Consider the following 6,486-nt stretch of genomic DNA (forward strand, 5'->3'; position numbering starts at 1 on the left):
TAGATAGATAGATAGATAGATAGATAGATAGATAGATAGATAGATAGGTAGATAGATAGGTAGATAGATAGATAGATAGATAGATAGATAGATAGGTAGGTAGATGATAGGTATGTAGATTGAGTGCGACCTCCAGAGGACACACTCGAACTGGGCCCGTCCTGAAAGGCAGGCTGGGGCTGTAAGGGAAAAGATGGCAAGAAAGGAAAATGTGGCTAAGACAAAAGTGTTCTGATCAAAGTCCACAATTTAATAAAGTTCAGAGTTTATAAAGAGGGGGAAGGTCTATCCCCCACCACCCGGTTATTTGGGCCTTACATACAGGTGAGAGCCTGTAGGCAGATCTTGAGAATGTTGTTTCTGGAACATCTAAAGGTCTTCTTAGCAGGCAGTGGCGACTGCTTTGAAAGGCAACTGTTTTGAAGAGCAATGGCAGGTGCAAACAATAGAGCCAGCTTGGCAGGTCAGAAGGGACCACCCCAGGTGGTTCTGAGCTAAAGGCAGTGAGATCTGAACCAGCCTGCTTCAAGGCTGAAGGGAGGCAAGAGAGGATAAATGTAATTTTAAAACTTAAACAAAATAAACTTTTTCTTTTTGTTTTTGAATTTTTAAATTTTAACTATGTGTCTGTGTGGGGGTTTATGTATGTGAATGCGATGCCCATAGAGGTCAGAAGCAGGTGTTGGATAGATTGCAAGTGGTATTACAGATGGATTTCTGAGTTTCTCCATGTGGGTACTAGGAACCAATGTCTGGTCCTGTGAAAGAGCAGAAATTACCCTTAACCATTGAACCATCCCTCTATTCCTCCAACTTTACTTCTTAGAGAAGTTCTAAAAGCACAGTAAATGTGAGTGCAGGGTCCACAGCTTTTTCTATATGCCCATGCTCAAATTCATGCCCAATTCTTCTTCAACAGAACAGTACTATTGATATGAGTGACAGAAGTACAGTAGCACATCATCATCATCATCATCATCATCACTCAAACTTAGTTTACACTAGAATATTCTTTGTGTGGCATGCATTACAGTTTAGTATATATATATATATATATATATATATATATATATATGATTTATGTGTCCAGAATTGGAAAAGTTTATTACATATCCAAATATAGATTTATTACATAAACATTGACCATGGTATAAGAAAATCCCAAGATTCTTAATCACTTAGCCTCAAATCACAAGTGACATTCATATTGTTTCTTGGAAATAACATATTAGTTAAAACATTAATCTTTTTATTTGGCTAATGTATGTTTCCAGATAAGCTTGTGATAATTTATTAGTTATTAAACTTTTACTTTGAGGAGTTACTACATGTGATTTTGAATTATTTCTTTGCTAGTTAAGTGTAAGCATTTAAAAAACAGATATATTTTATATGGTAAACAGTGTGGTAGTTAATCTTACTGTCAACTTGATGAACTTAATGAGATTTATAGTATCCTAGGAGACATACTTCTAGTTGTGTGTTTCTGAGGGCATTTTCAGAGAGTTTCGCTGAGGAGAGAAAAAATCAACCTGACTGCAGGCAAAACCACTCAATATACTGGGATTTCAGAGTGAATAAAAAGAAGAAAACAAATCAGATAAAAACATTAATTTCCTTTGCGTCTTATCTAAGGATTCAATAATGAGCTATATAGTCAAACTGTTTCAAAACCTTCTGTAATAAGGGTTCTAAAAGTGCTTCAACCTACCTTTTGTCCACTGCCCAAAGGGTAGAGGAGAAAGACAGTAGAACAAAGGGGATGTGAACTTGTTTAGAAGCAGTTCTTTGGGGTGATTCCAACCATCTTTGCGGGGATATCAGCAGTCCACTCTAACACATCAAACGTGAATCAGTAGCAGGTGTCCACTCCAATCAGCAAACAGCAAATATGAGTTATTATCAGGGGGTCAATCCAGAAGACGTCATGAGTTTCCAATGAACTGGCATAAGTCTACAGAAGTGGCAAGAGCAGCTGGATCACCACAAGTTCTTTGGTGTGTTTCCCTCTATGAAGTCACAAGTGAAGACCAGTTAAGACTAGAAAAGGGTTGCAAAGGTATACCCATGCAAGGGAGTTATTTAATGTCTGCTGGGTTCTACTTATACTCTTTCCAAACATAGTATCTCCTGTTCAGTGTTTCCCTCAGCAAAACAGCGTCTCAGATGTTTGCCTCAGCAAAATATCCTCTTGTGTGTCTGCTTCAGCAAAACATCCTCTTATCAAACAGCTTCCACTGAGTCTCCAAAGAAACCAGAAATTTCACTTCAGGGCTGCCTCATGCTTGGCTGCTGTGCATTCTCTACCATGAAGACTTTACTTTAAATTGAAAGCCACAGAAATAAGTAAGTATTGACAAGGCGGGTAACTCAACAGGACGCTTCAAGAAGTGAAACCAAATTTGCTAGAATGAGATTAAGTCTCTATGTCAAAAACTCAGTGGAAATTTATTGCAAAAAAAAAGTACATGGTATAGATAGAACTTAGTTTTTAATTATGAGAATTGTGATTGGTTTTCTTTACCTTAATGTGCTGTAAATGAACAATGAGGATCAATCAAGTCACCTTATCTCTTTGTAAATACAGAGGGCTGAATTAATTCATAATGAAGGAATTAAATTTTCTTGTGAGTGTGTGAGTGGAGAGGGGTTCTACTACTTCTCTGATTCACATTTTTTTGCCACATTGAATTACGTGGTTTTCTCTTCCTCGCTCTACAGATCAGAATTCATCCACAAAGCAGGTTGACTGGTTTTGCTAAGTCTTTGATGCTTACCTCTGTGATGCTGGGAAGTTGATTTTACAGACCTATCAATGAAGAAGTTGTTGTCATTGTACCACCAAGTTCCTCTTGTTCTAAGCTTTTTCTGTTTTTCTTTATTACTTTAGTGTCTGCCTAAGGCCAGAATGTACCAGATATGTTTCATTTCAATGAAACTGTAGCAATAGTTTCAGATTTTCTCTCTCTCACTGTTCTTGACAGTTCTTATTTCTAGACTGGTTGGTATGTTTATTCTGTTTGCCCTGAAGCTAGAACATGATATATTCTATTACCTAAACAATTATAGAGCTTTAAAACCTTCAAAAATTCCTTAAAATATAGATGAAGACTATAAACAGCCCACTTTAAAAGTCCATTTTCCTAAATGTGAGCCATTATTTAGTCAATTTGTTAAAACACAAATTCCATTATACAGTTGATGGATTGTTAGTAATTACTTGGCTTTCTTCCCATCTGTCTAAAAATGAAGTCCATGGAAAAAATAAAAATGAGTGTGTTATTTTAAAATACTTCCATGAAAATGTTTTATACATTTACCAAGATACATTGTCAGACTGTTATAGATTATGCCATTTTTATGTCTAACTATCATTAAGATTCTTTAGCTCAATATGGAAGACACAGATGGACCAAAGCCACATTGAAGCCATATCTTCAATATTCTATTTGAATATCAATTGACACTGAAATTAATCAACTATTTGTAAGTCAAATGGACATTGTGTATTGTATAATTTTGGGGTGAGTTGAAATATCAGATTGTTATATAAAGAGCTAATAAATTATCTACTGAGCTTAATTCCTTCACTTGATAGCTTTAATTCAAAATATAAATGGAGTTTTTGCTTAGAGTCTAAAACATATTTTTAAATGAACAAAGTGCTTGGTTTTCAGTGGACATCTACCTATTTATATTTTAATAGAGCTGCTTTTCCATATATATTTCAAATGGTCTGTCCAAGGTTTTATCCTTGATGGTCTTTTAAAAAATTAACCAAATAAATATTTTCATACTGTTTTAATATACTGAATGTAGATTTACTGACAAAAATCAACAACAAAGACACATATATAATGAACGGCATGCATAGGTGCGTTTCCTCAATTGAAACATGTATGCGTACTGGACATAGGTGAAAGAGTAAAAAGAAGGGAGTGAGTTTCTGACCTGCTTGTGTATCCACAGCAATGTACAAGTTGCCCAAATGATACATTTTGGAACTGTTGCATCACTTAGTCAAGTAAGAGGCTGGAGATGAGCTCGCTGAGTAAGAGAAGTCAATGCTCTTTTTCTCTAGCACCTGAGTTCAATTCCCAGCAGCACCCAGGTCAGGAGGAGGTCATAACCATCTCTCACCCAAGCTCCCAGGGATCTCATACCTTCTTATGAACTCCATAGAAACCACATCTTACAACAATTTTGTTTATACATTTTCATACAGATATTTATATCATGCAAAACATAAAAATATCTAAAATGAGGGTAGACAAAACGTAAAACTATGATGAAAGGATTTCCATTTTCTATCATATCATGGGAACAAACAACATCAGTACATGACTAGTCTGTCAGGTTTTCAGAATATTTTAGAAAATTGAAGACAGTGAATAGCAAAGCAGATGCTTACACAAGCTGAACTAGAATATTTAGGTATCTGAATGTTCCATATTGTTTCTTCTAGTACTATGTTTGGGTTTTTCAGTATGATTGAAAGGGCAGTGGTGGTGCATGCCTTTAATTCCAGCACTTTGGATGCAGAGGCAGGTGGATTTCTGAGTTCAAGGTCAGCCTTGTCTATAGAGTGAGATCCAGGACAGCCAGGGCTATACAGAGAAACCCTGTCTCAGAAAACAAAATAAAACAAACAAACAGTAAAAGGGTAAAATAGTTGCAGGTATGCATATTTTGGTTTCTGTCTAGGTATCGATAATGGTTGCTTCTCTCTTGTATATATTAGACCTCTTTCTGACTTCTCAAAAGAATTTTTGCATTCTCAGAACTCTCTCATCTTAAATATATATTTATATCCCAAATTTATCACGTTATCTAGCTATCACATTACCAGCATCACTTTGTTTGAAGGAAGACTGCTCCTGTATTTTCATTTTGTTCATCAATCCCCGAGGGAATCATTTGTCTTCTGCCCTTATCATTTGGTTGAAACTGCTATCAGCAAAGATGCAAACATCCCATGTTAAGTTCCTTCACAACTTTCATGCCTTATTTCACTTGACCTTTCTGTACTGCTTGTTGATAGCAGCTACTTCTTCCCTGGAATTCCTTCTGATTTTGGTGTCTGTCTCATCAGACTCCATTTTTTGTTGATAGTTCTTTCTTTTAAGTGCTTGTGCTTTCTGAAGATTATACAAAGCCTGGTTTTTGCTAGTCTGTATATCTCTGAGGCATTTCATTTGACCTCTGGGTATAGAATTCCATATTTATACAATCCGTAGCTAAATGTCTGATATTTCCACTTAGTAGTCTCCTATGACATTCTCCTTGTCATCCCACTCCAACTATTACCATTTCAGTTTTAAATTTTTGGTGAATGGATATCTCAGGTTCACACTAATTATCTTCCTTGACTTCTGACAATGCTTTTCTATCCACTTAGTACTACAATCTACTTCCCACACAAACATCTACTGGGCTCCAAAATTGAGTTTGGCACAATCCTGCATGTTTTAATTGCAACTCTTGCTGTCTAATCCTGTTATTCATTATATATGTTCTGCTTCTGTATCTAGACAAAACTATTTGTAGGCCAACTATTTTCACTGTGATTGACATGATTTATATAACAGATTTATGTTGTAATTATATCATTCTCCAGCAAGCATTATTGTAAGAGCCATACTATAACAAAATTTCTGGAATCTAGTGTCAGTGTGAGCTAGATTACTATATTCCCAAACTCATTATTTAAATTATGGAAGCTAATTGACCTTATTTACAAGTATTTGTTGCATAATATTCTTTAGGAATAGGCAGTGCCAGATAAATTAAGTTACATGAACCAAGAATCATAGAAGATGACCCGTTAATGAAATTTTTCTGTCACCAGTGGCAGTAGGCATAATTATGGCCACTATCAGGCAAAACTAACAACTAAATAACTTAACTTACAGCCTTGTTTTTGATTTTAATGTCTTTACAATGGGGTTGTCTGTAGAATATCCTAATAAGTTAATACTTTGAAAGACCAAGGAGGGTTGGTGGTGGCCTTCCCCATTTACATTCTCCAATGAGATCTGATGTCCACCTTTCAATTGTCATGTCTGAAGAAAACATACATTAATAATTAATTGTTTAAAAATGTAACGTGACCATTTTTTTTAAGTTCATCATGGCTCTTAAAATTCGAACTTTCCCTTCTCCTAATATTTTCAATCAAGAAGCTCATATTTACAACAATAATTGACAGGACTGAATGTCTATGTGGCCAGAGTACAGTAGTACCTGTACTTCTACTATATCATTATGGGCAAAAGCTTCAGGCACTTTGGAGAAATTTCACTCTTGGGTACAGGATGCCTATATATGTTGGTTTAGAAATACAAAGCCTCATACCAAATACCTCCTCTTCCTTGAGGAGAAAACAATTCAATGCTGAAAAGCTTATGCCTTTCTAGGTCATTTTAGTTGCACAATTCTCATGTATATGCTGTTTCTTTTTCTTTAAAAAAAAAAAAAAAAATATAT

Source organism: Mus pahari, chromosome 14, assembly GCF_900095145.1.
Source record: "Mus pahari chromosome 14, PAHARI_EIJ_v1.1, whole genome shotgun sequence".
In the NCBI taxonomy this organism is placed as follows: domain Eukaryota; kingdom Metazoa; phylum Chordata; class Mammalia; order Rodentia; family Muridae; genus Mus; species Mus pahari.